We start from the raw sequence: 20,029 nt of genomic DNA on the forward strand, positions 1-20,029 counted from the left end.
GTCTCCCCTTTAAGAGGAGGGACAGCTTGGGTTAAAGCCCAGCCGGGAGGCCACGCCCACTTAGAACGTCATGGCATAGCGTGTGGGCGGGGACGGGGGGGGGGTGGGCGCGGCTTCGGTTTTTTTTTTTTTTTTTTCTTACGCACGATGACGTAGACGGTTTAAAAGGCCAGCGCGGGTTTTCTTAAAGAGACAGGCACAAGTGCGCGGCGCTGATAACGCTACATGTAAAAGGGGAGACAACTACCGTATGTGATTGTCAATGGGAGGGACACAAGCCCTAGAACTGCATAGTGGTATTAGGCGGTGCAGTGTTTCCCAACCAGGGTGCCTCCAGCTGTTGCAAAACTACAACTCCCAGCATGCCCGGACAGCCAAAGGCTGTCCGGGCATGCTGGGAGTTGTAGTTTTGCAACAGTTGCACAGCCACACATCGCACTATATCAGTGTTTCCTAACCAGGGTGCCTCCAGCTGTTGCAAAACTACGACTACGAGTTTTGAAACAGTTGGACAGTTTCTTAACCAGGGTGCCTCCAGCTGTTGCAAAGCTAGAACTCCCAGCATGCCCGGACAGCCGAAGGCTCTCCGGGCATGCTGGTAGTTGTAGTTTTGAAACAGTTGGACACAACTCACTACATCAGTGTTTCCTAACCAGGGTGGCTCCAGCTGTTGCAAAACTACAACTCCCAGCGTGCCCAGACAGCCAAAGGCTGTCCGGGCATGCTGGTAGTCGTAGTTTTGAAACAGTTGGACAGTTGCCTAACCAGGGTGCCTCCAGCTGTTGCAAAGCTAGAACTCCCAGCATGCCCAGACAGCCGAAGGCTCTCCGGGCATGCTGGTAGTTGTAGTTTTGAAACAGTGTGACAGTTGCCTAACCAGTGTGCCTCCAGCTGTTGCAAAGCTACAACTCCCAGCATGCCCGGACAGCCGAAGGCTCTCCGGGCATGCTGGTAGTTTTGAAACGGACAGTTGGACACAACGCACTACATCAGTGTTTCCTAACCAGGGTGCCGCCAGCTGTTGAAAAACTACAACTCCCAGCATGCCAGGACAGCCAAAGGCTCTCCGGGCATGCTCGTAGTTGTAGTTTTGAAACAGTTGGACAGTTTCCTGACCAGGGTGCCTCCAGCTGTTTCAAAGCTTTAACTCCCAGCATGCTGGGAATTGTAGTTTTGCAACAGTTGCACTGTCGCACACCGCTCTACATCAGTGTTTCCTAACCAGGGTGCCTCCAGCTGTTGCAAAGCTACAACTCCCAGCATGCCCGGACAGCCAAAGGCTCTCCAGGCATGCTGGTAGTTGTAGTTTTGAAACAGTTGGACAGTTTCCTAACCAGGGTGCCTCCAGCTGTTGCAAAACTACAACTCCCAACATGCCCGGATAGAGTAGAGATAAGGAAAAAACGGTTTGGGCAACAGTCAATAAAATACGAATTGGATTAAGTGTGAACTTCACATAAAAAAAAAATTTTTGCCTCTACTAACAAAAAACATAGGCCCCACACCCTGTAATAAAAGCTTCATCAGTTTTTTGAAGATCCCTAAGACCATGTTCACACCTCGGAATTTCCGTGCAGGATTCCGCAGTGGAATTGTGCACGGAGATTCCGCAGCGGCAGAGTCATCAGGATTCTGCTGCGCTGTGCACACGGCGAAATTTTCGTGCCAGATGTTTCCGGCGCGGAAATTCCGATTCCGCTGTCCGCAGAAACAATTAACCTGTCCATTCTTTTTGCGGACTCCGCACGAAATGCATAGCCGTCCATAAGATTTTCCATACGGACATTCCGACGTGTGAACATAGCCCTAGGGTGCAGTCACATGTAACAATCAGAATCTAATACCATTGACTTCAATGGGTTCACAGAAAATCCGCAAATCTGCCACTATTGCCGATTTTCTGCTGACCCATCAAAGTCAACAGTATCAAAATTCACTCCAGATTAGTTACATGTGACCGTACCCTTAAAACGCCATAACAAATATGTGCAACCTAGGAAAGGTATGCACAGATTAACACGTTTCTGGCTGTTCTAACCCTTTTAAAAAAATTAAAATAAAAGGAGCACCACCCCTGTCCTAAGGTTGTGTGTGGTATTACAACTCGGCTCCATTCACTTCAGTTTAATGGAGCTGTAATTCCACCCACAACCTGAGGAGAGGTGTGGTGCTGCTTTTGGAAGAAAACAGCTTTTATAGTTTTGGAATAGTTGGAGGTGTTTGGATAACTCTTTTTTTGCAGCGGTGGTGCCTGCAGCTTTTGCAAAACTACAACTCCCAGCATCTTTTGACCGTCCAGGTATGTGTGGTGGCCCAGTACAGGAGATGTTAGCCTGTACCCTTATAAAATGTGTTGTATCTTTAAGAGTTATGTCATGTGATTGTTACCCAGGAGGCACCAGTGACCAGGTGATCCCAAGAGTGACCTATGGGCTCCCTGCTGGTCTCCCCTATATAACCCCTGGGTGGAGCTTCTCTCTCCTCTGCTGAGGTCCAGTGCAGTCTTGTCTAGTGTGTGTGTCCAGAGTGTTGGAGACCTCAAAGTCCAGTCCTGCAGCCACCATCAAGTCAAGTAAGATAAACTCACAGCTTTATGAGTCAAGTCAAGTCAGTCCCTGTCATCTGTTAAGTCAGCGTGGTCTGCATTCAATTGTCCAGTCCTACTACAAGTCCCAGCAAGCCCTTAAGGTCTCGGCATCACTGGTCACCTCCTTGGGCCCTGGCTGAACTGTATAGACTTTACCATCTGTCTACCCTCAGTAAAGCTACCGCTGTCCGTAACTTGGCGTCAGAGTCTTTATTGCCCCCATGCCTAGCCCAGGATCCAGCGGTATACCTTCGGGTGGTTTTAGCCTAAACCACGCCCTGGCGTCACGAATACAAGGGGTTAATGCCATCTGCCCCTAGGGTAACAACATCTGCCCTCATCACACCCTGCTACCACACATATTTGTAGTTTTGCAACAGCTGGAGGCACATGTTTGATAACACTTCGTGTTACAGCAGTTTTGCTGCAGGCTGTGTTCCTCCTGCAGTCTTGTCAATCAGCCATCTCGTGTCCATGACCATTGGACACCCTCATGCTGCTGTGGGACTCATCAGTGTCCCAGGAGGTATGGGGTCCCCTAGTGGTGGAATTTTCAAAGGCAGTTTTCATTAATAAAATGTGATTTTTATTTTTTTTAAATAAGTGTATTAGAAAAACTATTGTTTTGCCAAGATATACAACTGGCAGTGCCCATTTATGGGTAGGATTACACATACGGCATCCACAGTGCAGGAACACACCAAAAATATTAGTTGGCCTTATTAGTAAAATCTATGTATCACAAACTTGTCAGTGTGGCACAATGCACTTCAATTATCCACATACAGCACATAGGGGGAGATTTATCAAAACCTGTCCAGGGGAAAAGTTGCTGAGTTGCCCATAGCAACCAATCAGATCGCTGCTTTCATTTTTCAGAGGCCTTTTCAAAAATGAAAGAAGCGATCTGATTGGTTGCTACTTTTCCACTGGGAAGGTTTTGATAAATCTCCCCATAATCACTATCTCCATATGGACCATTCCGTGCCTATAGTCAATTTTCTAGTATATTAGTATATAATAGTGTTCCTTTTTCTAACCAGGGTGCGCCCACCTGTTGCAAAACAACAACTCCCAGCATGCCCGGACGGCCTTTGTGCCTCCTAAGCTCCTTGTGCCACCACTTCCTCTTGCAGCCTGCAGGCTTATTTATCACTAGATTGTGGTAACCTTTGACCTGTTATGTGACCGCTAGGCTCTGTTCACACTATGGAAATTCCTTGTAAAAATTTTGGGCAGATTCCACTTGCAACAGCCTACTCCTCGATGCTGTGGACAGTAAGCGCCGTCTTATTCCCTACAGCGCAGTGCTGTGACTTCTCGGGGGCAGATCCAGCTGGGAGATTAAAGGGGTACTCCAGGGGAAAACTTTTTTGTTAAACAGATTTGTAAATTACTTCTATAAAAAAAATCTTAATCCTTCCAGTACTTATTAGCTGCTGAATACTACAGAGGAAATTGTTTTCTTTTTGGAACACAGTGCTCTCTGCTGACATCATGACCACAGTGCTCTCTGCTGACACCTCTGTCCATTTTAGGAGATGTCCAGAGCACTATATGTTTTCTATGGGGATTTTCTCCTACTCTGGACAGTTCTTAAAATGGACAGAGATGTCAGCAGAGAGCACTGTGGTCATGATGTCAGCAGAGAGCTCTGTGTTACAAAAAGAAAAGAATTTCCTCTGTAGTATTGAGCAGCTAATAAGTACTGGAAGGATTAAGATTTTTTAATAGAAGTAATTTACAAATCTTTTTAACTTTCTGGCACCAGTTGATTAAAAAAAAAAAAAAAAAAAGTTTTCCGTCCGGAGTTCCCCTTCAGAATTCAATTCTGCATGGGAAGTTCCAATACAGAACATCCGTAGTGCACACTGAGCAGCAGACTCCTATTTAGATAAATGGGAATCTGCCGCAATTAGAGCAGAATTTCCTTGCGGAAATTGCATAGTGGGAACGGGCTTTAACACTTTAAATTCCCACTCTGCATGCAATGCTACCAAAGATGAACCCTTGAAGCAACAAATGAGGAGTCTATTGTTTTAGTCAGGTTTCTAAGGCTATGTTCACACTTTCAGAATGTCCACATGGAAAATCTCTGTGCGTACATTCTGAAGACTGCAGGCGTCGGCACAATATGCTTGCACTAAGACTGCACGGGAATGTGTGGTGTCCTAGCACCAAAGCTGTCATGTGGGCTGTGAATCTCCCCGGGCATGCCTCCTGCACATATGTTGGGCCCACTGAGAGAATGTTCAAGCACTTTATTACATTTATGTTTCCCATATTCACTGTATGTTATTAATGTGTGTTGTACCTTTAAGAGTAAGGAGCAGTGTAAACCAGGTGACCCTGCCTTCCCAATGGGAACCCTTAAATTGTCAGGTATTTAGTGTAGTGGGGCAGGAGTTGCCCCAGTCTAGCTCTAGTGCTAAAGCTGAGTACAGTGTGGAAAGGAGGTGAAGTAGTGTGTGGAGGAATCCTGAGGGAAGCCTAGGCTGCATTCACATCACGATTTCTCCTTCCGACTTGAGTACACGATTTTATAACTTAAAACCGTATGAAATCGTATATAAAGTCGGATCCATTGACCTCCATTAAAAAATCGGATCCATTACACGCATCCGATTTGATCCGCATCCGATTTCACACAATTTTTGTTCGGGTCTGAAATGGGGTTTGACCACGACTTCAGACCCGAACAAAAATCGTTTGAATTTGGATGCGGATCAAATCGGATTGAGAAATCGTGATGTGAACGCAGCCTAAGAACAAATCTCTTCTCAAGTCTGCACTGCTGTTCTGCAAGTATTCCCCCATGCAGCGGAAAGTCAAGCCCTGGCGGTGAAGGTAAATGGACCTTGTCAGAACCCTAGCCAGCGTGGGAAATCTACAGTCTCTGATCTCAAGTTAGTATTATTCCAAGTGGGTGAAAAGCACCATATGTCCCAGCAAGGCAACAGGGCTCCTAAAGGGTTACACTGCTTCCCTTCTACTCTGCTCCAGATTGTCTGTAATAACATCTGCAACCCTGCTCAGTAAACACAGTTATCCGTAACCTGATGTCGGTGTGTTTCTTTACCCCCCTTTGTCTGGCTCAGGATAAGCTGTCTCCACCTTAGACCGTGTATAGGTTAACTGTGCCCTGGCGTCACGAAATGATTAGGAATTCCTCCCCTGTGTCACCACAAAGGCGCCATCTCATAGACAACTATGCATTCCGTGCAGAGTCTGCAGAAAGAATGAACAGATTCATTCCTTCTGCGGACGGTGGAATCGTAATTTCTGCGCCAGAAACAACTGGTGCGGAAATTCCGCCGTGTGCATATCGCAGCAGAATCCCATTGAATTCAACAGGACTCTGCTCCGCACGGAAATTAGCATGACCTCATGCTCCAGAAGGGCAGAATCATGTCGTCTGCAATAATATTTTGCCATGTAAAAAAACCTGACCCTTTACAAGTCTGCTTTTTTCACCAAAATATTCTGCAGCCACGTACATCCATCTCTTCTCCCATTTTTTTCAGTTTAAAGGGGTACTCCGGTGAAAACCTTTTTTCTTTTAAATCAACTGGTGCCAGAAAGTTAAACATATTTGTAAATTACTTCTATTAAAAAATCTTAATCCTTTCAGTACTTATTAGCTGCTGAATGCTACAGAGGAAATTCCTTTCTTTTTGGAACACTGATGACATCACGAGCACAGTGCTCTCTGCTGACATCTCGGTCCCTTTTAGCAACCATGCAGAGCAGATGTATGCTAAGGGCAGCATGGTGGCTCAGTGGTTAGCACTACTGCCTTGCAGTGCTGGGACTTTGGGTTCAAATCCCACTAAGGACAACAATAAATAAAGACTTATTATTATTATTATTATTATTATAATAACGTCAGCAATGAGCACTGTGATCGTGATGTCATCAGAGAGCATTTCAAAAAGAAAAGAATTTCCTCTGTAGTATTCAGCTGCTAATAAGTACAGGAAGGATTAAGATTTTTTAATAGAAGTAATTTACAAATCTGTTTAACTTTCTGGAGCCAGTTGATTTAAAAGAAAAAAGGTTTTCACCGGAGTACCCCTTTAATCCACTAGGATAGTTTTCTGACCATTAGTCAGAAGGCCATTGACCTCTATAGAGGATGAGTATCTGATGCAACATGAGCAGTGATGCCTTGTGCTGTACGTCCTTATACTTTCTCTCACTGTCTCTTTAGTGTGTCTATAGAGCAATGTTTCCCAACCAGGGTGCCTCCAGCTGTTGCAAAACTACAACTCCCAGCATGCCCGGACAGCCAAAGGCTGTCCGGGCATGCTGGGAGTTGTAGTTTTGCAACAGCTGGAGGCACCCTGGTTGGGAAAAACCGCTATAGGGCCTAGTTGTTTGGTTTGTGGAGTTTACTTTGTGCTAGGTTTTTATTCACCATGGGGGTAAATTTATGAAAACCGGTCCAGAGGAAAAGTTGCAGAGTTACCTATAGCAACCAATCAGATCGCTTCTCCATTTTTTTTTTGAAAAGGCCTCTGAGAAATGAAAGAAGCAATCTGATTGGTTGCTATCAGCAACTTTTCCTCTGGACAGGTTTTGATAAATCTCACCCCATGAAAATAAAATAGAGCGGAAAAAAGAAAATTTGCATCATAACATCATATAAGATATAAGTGCATATAATCTAGATGGTGATTGATATTGTGATTTCTACATCTGTAAGATCAGCCAAATGGTGCCAACTGGCCATCTTCAAGGGTTAATATATGTGCCAGAATAGCCCATTATGCCCAATTCATGTTTATTGACAAGGACAATTACGGTATATGGAGAGTGCCTGTTGTCCAGGCCCTGCACGTCATTAGGGGTAAATTCTTCAGTACTTATAGTTGCCCAGTCTTCCTACCTAATACTTGTGGGAGAGAAAAAGCAAGAATGTCACTCCTAGCCCCATGTCCTGACCCCATAGCCAGTCCTCAAATCCTATCCTTATCTCTCGTCCTCATATCCCGTCCTCATATCCCGTCCTCATATCCCGTCCTCATATCCCGTCCTCCTATACTGTCCTCCTATCCCGTCCTCATATCCCTCATATCATATACTGTCCTCATCCTGACCTCATATCCCATCCTCATATCCCGACTTCATATCCCATACTCATATACACACCTCATATCCAGACCTTATATCCCATCCTCATATGCAGTCCTATATCCAGATCTCATATCCCGTCCTCATATCCCGACTTCATATCCCATACTCATATACACACCTCATATCCAGACCTTATATCCCATCCTCATATGCAGTCCTATATCCAGATCTCATATCCCGTCCTCATATCCCGACTTCATATCCCATACTCATATACACACCTCATATCCAGACCTTATATCCCATCCTCATATGCAGTCCTATATCCAGATCTCATATCCCGTCCTCATATCCCGACTTCATATCCCATACTCATATACACACCTCATATCCAGACCTTATATCCCATCCTCATATGCAGTCCTATATCCAGATCTCATATCCCGTCCTCATATCCCGACTTCATATCCCATACTCATATACACACCTCATATCCAGACCTTATATGCCATCCTCATATGCAGTCCTATATCCAGATCTCATATCCCGACTTCATATCCCATACTCATATACACACCTCATATCCAGACCTTATATGCCATCCTCATATGCAGTCCTATATCCAGATCTCATATCCCGACTTCATATCCCATACTCATATACACACCTCATATCCAGACCTTATATCCCATCCTCATATGCAGTCCTATATCCAGATCTCATATCCCGTCCTCATATCCCGACTTCATATCCCATACTCATATACACACCTCATATCCAGACCTTATATCCCATCCTCATATGCAGTCCTATATCCAGATCTCATATCCCGACTTCATATCCCATACTCATATACACACCTCATATCCAGACCTTATATCCCATCCTCATATGCAGTCCTATATCCAGATCTCATATCCTGTCCTCATATACACACCTCATATCCTGTCCTCATATACACACCTCATATCCTGTCCTCATATCCTGTCCTCATATACACACCTCATATCCTGTCCTCATATCCTGTCCTCATATACACACCTCATATCCTGTCCTCATATCCTGTCCTCATATCCTGTCCTCATATCCTGACCTCATATCCTGTCCTCATATCCTGTCCTCATATCCTGTCCTCATATCCTGTCCTCATATCCTGTCCTCATATCCTGTCCTCATATACACACCTCATATCCTGTCCTCATATACACACCTCATATCCTGTCCTCATATGCACACCTCATATCCCGTCCTCATATACACACCTCATATCCCGTCCTCATATACACACCTCATATCCTGTCCTCATATACACACCTCATATCCTGTCCTCATATACACACCTCATATCCCGTCCTCATATACACACCTCATATCCCGTCCTCATATACACACCTCATATCCTGTCCTCATATACACACCTCATATCCTGTCCTCATATCCCGTCCTCATATCCCGACCTCATATCCCATTCTCATAATTACGACCTCATATCCCATTCTCATAATTACGACCTCATATCCCATTCTCATAATTCCGACCTCATATCCCACCCCCGCATTAACTATTCTCTGTACCTGCCAGACAGTCGACAGGATGTCTATAAGTCCTGGGCAATCTTTGCAGCTCTAACGTGATCAGGGGATGTATCAGAGTCCCATAGAATTGCATTGGACAAACCCCTACCCTCACATAAGGGGGTGGATTTGGGTTAATTTTACTCACTTTTTTTTAGGTGACACATAAGTAACGTATATACCAAGTTTCATATGCTGATATTTATATATATATATAATTTTACAGCTCTATGGAACCTTTACCTTGTTTTTCGATTGCATGATATTGTATCATGATTAGATATTGTGTGTTTGTGAGTTTTGGGCTCTGTTCACAGCTGCGTTCTATATTCCGTTTCTGTTTCGTCATCTGTTTCGAATTGAAGCTGTTATGAATCCACCACATGATGGACACCACGTGCGCCCACCAGACTCCATTTATTTCTAATAAAGTCCATCAGATTCTGTCATAGCGCCACTTTAGTGATATTGGGGAAGATGTATCAAAACCCGGGAAGAGGAAGAGCGGTGCAGTTGCCCATAGCAACCAATCAGATCGCTGCTTTCATTTTTAAAGAGGCCTGTGAAAAATGAAAGAAGCGATCTGATTGGTTGCTATGGACAACTGCACCGCTCTTCCTCTACACGGGTTTTGATAAATCTCCCTCATTGTTCCCATTAGGAACAACAGATCGTCTTATCATTATGGAGATATATGGTGGGTGACATAATTATACATTACAATATCGTTGCTCTGTAAACACAAAGGCCTTTGGTTCAGTTCCCATGTGGGTGCTTCAGACTGCAATATTTCCCTTGTATTTGCATATACTTGAGTTTTCACTACAACCAATACACTATTGAATTGCCCCTAAGCCAACCTCATCTTGTGCCACTTATAGGGAAGTTAAATCGTTTCTAAATGTAATAACAAAAGTCTAAAGAAAAACTGAATTATGAAGTAGTTTGGTTCATGTACTGTGTCCTGTTAGGCTGTGTTCAAATTGCCATTATGCTCTTGTGATAGCCTGGGGGTGTAGGGTATAGGGAGTGTAGCTGTGCGGTTACTAAAGGGTGCTTGCTTAACCCTTTCTATTCGTGACGCCAGGGTGAGGGCTATTCTCTGTATGCTTGTCCTACCGCCACCCTTCCCAAAAGCGATAGGGAGAGAGGAAATGATCAATTGTCCACAACCAGAGTTATGCAGAAACTTGTCGGAACTTGTACTGAAGATTTTATGCAATAATGAACAGGAACAGTCCACATAACAAAGTCTATTAGAGCTTGATAAGTGGTTGGGACCCCGTGAGTCTATTGAGTTTAGGAAGATAATTGTTTCGGTGATCCACTGGATTTAGGGGTTTAGATTCAGTCCAGGAATCACGCTAGCTTTAGCGGGGATTGAGATTTTAACTCACGGTTTAGTTTCAGGCTGAGGCCGGCAGGCTTCTGGCCTAGCTTGTCTTTGAAAGTTGCGCAGATCCATCCTGTTAGTCCGGCATCCACGAGAGCAGCAACCCAAGAGAGCGATAATTGGCTACAGCTCCCTTATATGGGCAGGGGCTGGACTAAAGCTCACTGGTCCATACAACTGTCAATCTTCTGTACAGAGAGTTATGGGTAAACATGTGACCCAAGGACCTCCAAAGGTCCTCCAACATACCATAGAGGAATTAACATAGTCACATGACCGAAGGTCCTGTGACGCCAACAAGGTAAGTAGACTAATATGCATTATATTAAATTAAATATATACATATAAACATTATAAAATTAGAGAAGGAGGAGGCAACTAGGGGCTGTCCCACCTGGGGGACCCTACCTGAACGTAGTAACTCTGACTTTGGGGACCACCACACAAGGTACGGTATGCAATACGGTACCGGGACACCACACTCTGACCCTTTCAGGGTCTTTTTGGCTCTGTTTTTTGCGCCAAATGGACCCTGAACGGGTCAGAGCACAACAGACACAATTTTACCATTAAAGGGGTACTCCACTGGAAAACTGTTGTTTTTTAATCAACTGGTGAAATAAAGTTTAACAGATCTGTAAATTACTTCTATTTAAAAATCTTAATCCTTCCAGTACTTATCAGCTGCTGTATGCTCCACAGGAAGTTATTTTCTTTTTTAATTTCCTTTCTGTCTGACCACAGGGCTCTCTGATGACACCTCTGTCCATGTCAGGAACTGTCCAGAGCAGGAGATGTTTGCTATGGGGATTTGCTTCTACTCTGGACAGTTCCTAAAATGGACAGAGGTGTCAGCAGAGAGCACTGTGATCAGACTGAAAGGAAATTCAAAAAGAACAGAACTTCCTGTTGAGCATACAGCAGCTGATAAGTCCTGGAAGGATTAAGATTTTTCAATAGAAGTAATTTACAAATCTAACAGTAAGGAAGTTGTCAGCTCACTGAAGGCGATTTCTTAAAGGGGTACTCCGCTGCTCAGCATTTGGATCAAACTAATCCAAACACTGGAGCCGACTCCGGGAGCTCACGCCCCCTCCAATAGACTTGCATTGGGGGGGGGGGCGTGACATCATGAGGGGGCTGGGCTATGATGTCATGAGCTCCCGGAGCTGGCTCCAGTGTTTGGAACAGTTTGTTCCAAACGCTGAGCAGCGGAGTACGCCTTCAGTGAGCTAACAACTTCCCTACTGTTAGATTTGTAAATTACTTCTGTTAAAAAAATCGTAATCCTTCCAGTACTTATCAGCTGCTGTATGCTCAACAGGAAGTTCTTTTCTTTTTTAATTTCCTTTCTGCCCGACCAAAGTGCTCTCTTCTGACACCTCTGTCCATATTAGGAACTGTTCAGAGTAGGAGGAAATCCCCTTAGCAAACCTCTCCTGCTCTGGACAGTTCCCAAAATGGACAGAGGTGTCAGCAGAGAGAACTGTGGTCAGACAGAAAGGAAATTCAAAAAGAAAAGAACTTCCTTTGGAGTATATAGCAGCAGATAAGTACTGGAAGGATTAAGATTTTTTAATAGTAGTAATTTACAAATTTGAAAACAAAAGAAAAAGAAAGAAAAATAGCCAGTGCCACTACCTAATACACGGGTGCACGCTGCTGTGGCAAATACAAAGTATGCAAAAAAAGAAGGTTGCAGCAGTATTATTGGTCAAAAAATGGAGGCTCTTAGCGCACTTTTTGATCAAAACATGTCCCCCATCCACCACACGGAAGTGGCCTCTTGTCGGATGGATCCTAACATGCGTAATCCACTCACCTCTGCTGGGCATATGATCTCTGACTGGAACAACTAATTTACAAATCTGTTTACAGGGGTACTCCGGTGAAAACCTTTTTTCTTTTAAATCAACTGGTGGCAGAAAGTTTAACATATTTGTAAATTACTTCTATTAAAAAATCTTAATCCTTCCAGTACTTATTAGCTGCTGAATGCTACAGAGGAAATTCCTTTCTTTTTGGAACACTGATGACATCACGAGCACAGTGCTCTCTGCTGACATCTCTGTCCATTTTAGCAACCGTGCATAGCAGATGTATGCTAAGGGCAGCATGGTGGCTCAGTGGTTAGCATTGCTGCCTTGCAGTGCTGGGGACTTGAGTTCAAATCCCACTAAGGACAACAATAAATAAAGCGTTATTATTATTATTATTATAATAATGTCAGCAAAGAGAACTGTGCTTGTGATGTCATCAGAGAGCATTCCAAAAAGAAAAGAATTTCCTCTGTAGTATTCAGCAGCTGATATGTACAGGAAGGATTAAGATTTTTTAATAGAAGTAATTTACAAATATGTTTAACTTTCTGGCACCAGTTGATTTAAAACAAAATGTTTTTCCAGGGAGTACCCCTTTAAAAATAAAGTTGTGTGCATTTCATGCCTATTTCCACATCAACACTCAATATGAGCCTACCCTCCCTGTACTTGCGGCTGCAGGTCACCAGGTCACAGGTCACATAGGCATTGTGGTCAGTCCACGGTTTGGTTTTAATTTGTGTCTCTTTATTTTATTATTATTATTTTTTTTTTACATGCAATAAGGTTGTACCTGACCTAGGAAGGAATGTGTCAAATGTTTTTACCGGTCAGGGTCTAACAATTCAGACCCTGACAGATCGCTAGGAGAGAAGTGGGCGTGCACTAAGACTGCGTTCACACGGCCGTCTAGACCCGTCCCGTTCTTCTCCCGTCAAAAATAAAAACGGACTTTAAAAAAAAATAACGGATGTAGAAGTTCTCGTTCAGTTAATAAACAGACGAAAAAATAAGGTGCTCAGATGTAAAAACGGATCGAAAAACGGATTGAAAAAAAGGATGCAAACGGATGACATTAAAGGCTCATCCGTTTTCCATAGACTTCAATGTTAAATTTACTTTATCGATTTTTTCTTCAGTTTTTTTGACGGAAGAAAAAATACTGCATGTGCCGTTTTTTTCTGCCGTCAAAAAAACCCCAAAAAACGGAAATGAGTGCAGACGGGTACAGACGGATGTAAACAGATTGTAAAAAAATCCCATTGACATGAATGGGAATTTTTTAAAACCGTTTTTAATCCGTTTACAGCCTGCGAGATCGGAACCGAAATGGGGATAAAAAAACGGGCCATGTGAACGCACTGAGCAGTGGCCCCGTGTAGATTGCCCATACACTGAGTCTGATTGTCATCCTGTTAGACCAGTGTTTCCCAACTAGGGTGCCTCCAGCTGTTGCAAAACTACAACTCCGAGCATGCCCGGACAGCCTTCGGCTGTCCGGGCATGCTGCGAGTTGTAGTTTTGCAACAGCTGAAGGCACCCTGGTTGGGAAACACTGTGTCAGACTCACTGCACATGCGTCGCAAAGGCAAGAGGCAGATTGCTCGCTTCTGCCTCTTGTGGCAGTTCTAGCTATTGCAACGCATGCGCAATCTGACAGGATGAGACTCAGCACATCTACACCGCTGGGAGTCTATCACCAGCTGGGGCAGCCTAACGTCAGAGAAAAGAGGCATCGCGGGCCTGGGGTGACTCAAACACAAAATGCCTTTTATGTGGATGCCAACCTCTGTTTCCCCGTGTCAGCAGTTTAACATGTGAAAAAATCGTGACAGATACACTTTAATGTGTTAGAGGAAAAGATCTATCTTGGGTCAACTGACTTCCTGTGATCTATAGGATGACATCATCAGATCTCTCCTACTAGCGCTCAGAACCCTCTTTTTCCCTCCCAGCTCTATCTGTATACTGCTGCTATCTCTATAGGATCAGGTTATATAGTAGTTATACACCTCCCCTCTAGCTCTATCTGTATACTGCTGCTATCTCTATGGAATCAGGATATACAGGATATATAGTAATGGTACACCTCCCCTCCAGCTCTATCTGTATACTGCTGCTATCTCTATGGGATCAGGATATATAGTAGTTGTATACCTCCCCTCCAGCTCTATATGTATACTGCTGCTATCTCTATGAGATTAGGATATATAGTAGTTATACACCTCTCCTCCAGCTCCATCTGTATAATGCTGCTATCTCTATGGGATCAGGATATATAGTAGTTATACACCTCGCCTCCCATCTCTATCTGTATACTGCTGCTATCTCTATGGGATCAGGATATCGAGTTGTTGTTCACCTCCTTTGAGGCTATGTTCACACATTCAATTTTTTGTTGCATGTGCCTTTCCCAAAATCGCTGAATTTTGAGGTGTGAACACAGCCTAAAGACTTTGAGTCTTCATAAAACACCTCAATTGTTAATATAGGTCAAATCACTTTTGCCTCATATCAATATTTCTAAAAAAAAAAAAAAACACGATAAGAAATAAGAAAACACATCTGCACATAATGCAAACTGACCTCAAGCCGCTTATGAGTTTAATCAGTTCACCTGGGTGATCTCCAGCCCCAGCAGCCTGTTTAGATGACCAGGTGCAGTGATCAAACTCCACACCCTCTATCTGCAAAGCCAGATGATAAATGTAGGCAGCCTTAGGAATACATTTCTGTGATGGAATTGCAATTAGAGATGAGCGAACTTACAGTAAATTCGATTCGTCACGAACTTCTCGGCTCGGCAGTTGATGACTTATCCTGCATAAATTAGTTCAGCTTTCAAGTGCTCTGGTGGGCTGGAAAAGGTGGATACAGTCCTAGGAAAGAGTCTCCTAGGACTGCATCCACCTTTTCCAGCCCACAGGAGCACCTGAAAGCTGAACTAATTTATGCAGGATAAGTCATCAACTGCCGAGCCGAGAAGTTTGTGACGAATCGAATTTACTGTAAGTTCGCTTATCTCTAATCTCTGCTTATCTCGGGAACTGCACAGAGTAGAAGAGATTTGCTCTGGGGATTTGCTTCTACTCTGGACAGTTCCCGAGACAGGTGTAATCAGAGAGCACTTAGACAGAAAAGAACAACTCAACTTCAGCAGCTGATAAGTACTGAAAAGATTAAGATTTTTTAATAGAAGTAATTTAAAAATCTGTTTAACTTTCCGGAGCCAGTTGAGATATATAGATATATAAAAAAAAGCTGAACTAATTTATGCAGGAAAAGTCATCAACTGCCGAGCTGAGAAGTTCGTGACGAATCGAATTTACTGTAAGTTCGCGCATCTCTAATTGCAATCAGTATGGCTACAAATTCACGCATGCCACATCAGCTTGAAACAGGTAAGCACAAGGCATACACAAGAACCACTTTATTGTTCTGTAATAATAGCCTATTCTGCACTATAAAAGCCAAAAAAAAAAAAAAAATTAATATAATAATAAAACATTTCCCAGGGTGCTTTTTTAAATACGTTAAAAGTGCATGAAGTTGGCAAAGATGCCTGGATGTGTCGTTTTATCTCCCAATAGTCCCTTTTCTCTATGGAAAAAAAAACCCAACCAATTAAAAAAGAAATAACTGGCAGCTTGTTTGATATAAATTGTCAGCAAAGAACAAAGCTTTACACATTCCGCTGTAATAATATGAACATATAAAAAAAAAAAAAAAAATTATATATATATATATATATATATATATATAAATATATAATTTTTTTCCAGTAAAAAGATTCTCAAAATAAATTAATTTCACAGACGATTCGCAGTGATGAAAATAATAATTAACAGTCTTCGTGGCAAAACAGAAAACAAGCGAACCACCAGACGATTTTCGCGTAAATATTTACCATCGCGTTACCTACCCCCCCATCTGTCTGGTGATAAGACGGAATATCACAGTACTTGCTATATTGATATATGACAGTCTCCGCAAACACAGGAATTGCGCAGCCCCTTCAGCTGTCACCCGCTTATTAAAATTTGATGGCTCCAGATATTCCCTTTGCTCCTTTGATATCTCTAGATAATGAAGTGATATTCTGAGACGGCATAAAGTCAGCCAGTGATTTATTGTGTTACTGTAATCTAGTGATACTTTGGGAGCACGGGTGATATCCATTGCAGTGTTTCCCAACCAGGGTGCCTCCAGCTGTTGCAAAACTACAACTCCCAGCATGCCCGGACAGCCGAAGGCTGTCCGGGCATGCTGGGAGTTGTAGTTTTGCAACAGCTGGAGGCACCCTGGTTGGGAAACACTGATTTAGTGTGAGTCCGTTAGGCTCAGACTACGGAATCTCCGGGCAGAAAATTTCCGCCCGGAGATTCTGAGTTACGCCTGCGCCGACTGAATAGGTCGGCGCTAGGACCGCACGGACACTGCAGTCTCCCATAGACTGCAATGTGTTCCGCGAGGAATTCCGCCTGAAGAAAGAGCACCGCCTTTCTTCAGGCGGAAATTTCTAAGCGGATTTACTAAGCGGATTTTCCGCTTCACAAATTCCCAAGTGTGAATTTGTGAACGGAAAACCATTCACTACACTAGGATAGACATTTTAGCAAGCGGAATTTCTGACGGAAATTTTACGACTGAATTTCTTTTGGAAATTCCGTAGTCTGAACCTAGCCTTAAAGTGGTGGTGACTTCAGTATGTACCTGCCAGACAGTAATGGACATGTTTAGGAAGGATCTGTGCTTGTCTTTGAGCTAAATTACTATGTTGTGAGATTACCATTTTTGAACTGGCTATTTCCTGTTGGAGTCAATGCCCTCCAACTACAAGCCCCATGATTCCTTGTTTGGAAATGTGAGGTCACTTTTTTCAGCGACCCCACCCATTGAGACACACCTGTGATGCTTTCCATGCGATAGACCAGCGTTTTCTAACCAGGGTGCCTCCAGCTGTTGCAAGAATACAATTACTTGCAGGTGCCGGGGAGGAAAAGTCCCGAGTCGGGACTTCGCTGTGGCCGGTGATTGGCTGAGTGTGGTGTGAATCGCTGACTACCGGCAACCAGGAAGAGGATTGCGGCGAATGCTTATAGCCAGTGTAGGGAGCTCGTGACATCATAGCCCCGCCCCTCATGTCATCATGCCCCGCCCCCTCAATACAAAAGTTTTTTCCTGAAATACCCCTTTAACCCCTTAAGGACTCAGCCCATTTTGGCCTTAAGGACTCAGACAATTTAATTTTTACGTTTTCATTTTTTCCTCCTCGCCTTCTAAAAATCATAACTCTTTTATATTTTCATCCACAGACTAGTATGAGGGCTTGTTTTTTGCGCGACCAGTTGTCCTTTGTAATGACATCACTCATTATATCATAAAATGTATGGAGCAACCAAAAAACACTATTTTTGTGGGGAAATTAAAACGAAAAACGCAATTTTGCTAATTTTGGAAGGTTTTGTTTTCACGCCGTACAATTTATGGTAAAAATGACGTGTGTTCTTTATTCTGAGGGTCAATACGATTAAAATGATACCCATTATTATATACTTTTATATTATTGTTGCGCTTAAAAAAAATCACAAACTTTTTAACCAAATTAGTACGTTTATAATCCCTTTATTTTGATGACCTATAACTTTTTTATTTTTCCGTATAAGCGGCGGTATGGGGGCTCATTTTTTGCGCCATAATCTGTACTTTTTTTTGATACCACATTTGCATATAAAAAACTTTTAATACATTTTTTTATAATTTTTTTTAAATAAAATGTATAAAAAAGTAGGAATTTTGGACTTTTTTTTTTTCGTTCACGCCGTTAACCATACGGGATCATTAACATTTTATTTTAATAGTTCGGACATTTACGCACGCGGCGATACCAAATATGTCTATAAAAATTTTTTTTTACGCTTTTTGGGGGTAAAATAGGAAAAAACGGACGTTTTACTTTTTTATTGGGGGAGGGGATTTTTCACTTTTTTTTTACTTTTACATTTTTTTACATCTTTTTTTTACACTTGAATAGTCCCCATAGGGGACTATTCATAGCAATACCATGATTGCTAATACTGATCTGTTCTATGTATAGGACATAGAACAGATCAGTGTTTTCGGTGATCTTCTGCTCTGGTCTGCTCGATCACAGACCAGAGCAGGAGACGCCGGGAGCCGGACGGAGGAAGGAGAGGGGACCTCCGTGCGGCGTTCTGAATGATCGGATCCGATCATTCATTCAAATCGCGCACTGCCGCAGATGCCGGGATCTGTATTGATCCCGGCACCTGAGGGGTTAATGGCGGACGCCCGCGAGATCGCGGGCGGTGGCCATTGCCGGCGGGTCCCTGGCTGCGATCAGCAGCCGGGATCAGCCGTGCATGACACGGACATCGCTCCGATGCCCGCGGTTATGCTTAGGACGTAAATGTACGTCCTGGTGCGTTAAATACCACCGCACCAGGACGTACATTTACGTCCTGCGTCCTTAAGGGGTTAAAGGGGTACTCCGGTAGAAAACTTTTTTTTTTTTTTTTAAATCAACTGGTGCCAGAAAGTTTTACAGATTTGTAAATTACTTCTATTAAAAAATCTTAATCCTTCCAGTACTTATTAGCTACTGAATACTACACAGGAAATGCTTATCTTTTTGGAACACAGTGCTCTCTGCAAACATCATGACCACAGAGCTCTCTGCTGACATTTTAGGAACATATCCAGAGCAGCATATGTTTTCTATGGGGATTTTCTCCTACTCTGGACAGTTCCTAAAATGGACAGAGATGTCAGCAGAGAGCACTGTGCTGGTGATGTCAGCAGAGAGCTCTGTGTTCCAAAAAAAAAAAAAAAAAAAAAAAAAAAAAGAATTTCCTCTGTAGTATTCAGCAGCTAATTAGTACTGGAAGGATTAAGATTTTTTTTATGGAAGAAATTTACAAATCTGTTTAACTTTCTGCCACCAGTTGATTTAAAAAAAAATAAAGTTTTCCACCCTTTAATGAGCCTTTCCTGCTAAGGTAAAAAGGATTGAGAATCGAAAAAAATGTATGGAGTTGTTTTCTTCTACTATTTTTCTTGCATTCATTTCATGTATCTGAAAACACGTTTTTTTTTAGCATAATATATCTGATAGCTCATCTCAAAATGTTTAATTCCTCATCAGAACTTCTCAACACGTTGCAATATTAAGTGAGCCAGAACATTTAGAACATTCTTGTTTATACCCTTTAATATGTTTTCCAAGATGTTTAGTAAAAGCTCCTGGGGCTCGGTGCATAAGTCTCTCTCTAGTTTTCAGTTTCTTATATTCCAGACTATTTCCCACCCTTCGCTAATGTCAAACTCCTTCATGTCCTGTCGGAATATTTCCACTTACCGTATATACTCGAGTATAAGCCGAGTTTTTCAGCACGATTTTTCGTACTGAAAACACCCCCCTCGGCTTATACTCGAGTGAACTCTACGCCCTCAGTGGTCTTCAACCTGCGGACCTCCAGATGTTTCAAAACTACAACTCCCAGCAAGCCTGGGCAGCCATCGGCTGTCCGGGCTTGCTGGGAGTTGTAGTTTTGAAACC

The 20,029-nt window shown here is 43.0% G+C and overlaps 1 protein-coding gene and 1 long non-coding RNA gene across 2 annotated transcripts in view; one reads left to right on the plus strand and one right to left on the minus strand.

The window, feature by feature from the left end:
* LOC130297461 (uncharacterized) overlaps positions 1 to 20,029 on the plus strand; it is a 188,646-nt gene that overhangs the window by 93,380 nt on the left and 75,237 nt on the right. The gene's annotated exons all lie outside the window — the stretch shown is intronic.
* Positions 1 to 20,029, minus strand: part of DLGAP4 (DLG associated protein 4) — a 201,823-nt gene that overhangs the window by 69,891 nt on the left and 111,903 nt on the right. The gene's annotated exons all lie outside the window — the stretch shown is intronic.

The sequence above is a fragment of the Hyla sarda genome, chromosome 13 (genome assembly GCF_029499605.1).
Source record: "Hyla sarda isolate aHylSar1 chromosome 13, aHylSar1.hap1, whole genome shotgun sequence".
Classification (NCBI taxonomy): Eukaryota; Metazoa; Chordata; class Amphibia; order Anura; family Hylidae; genus Hyla; species Hyla sarda.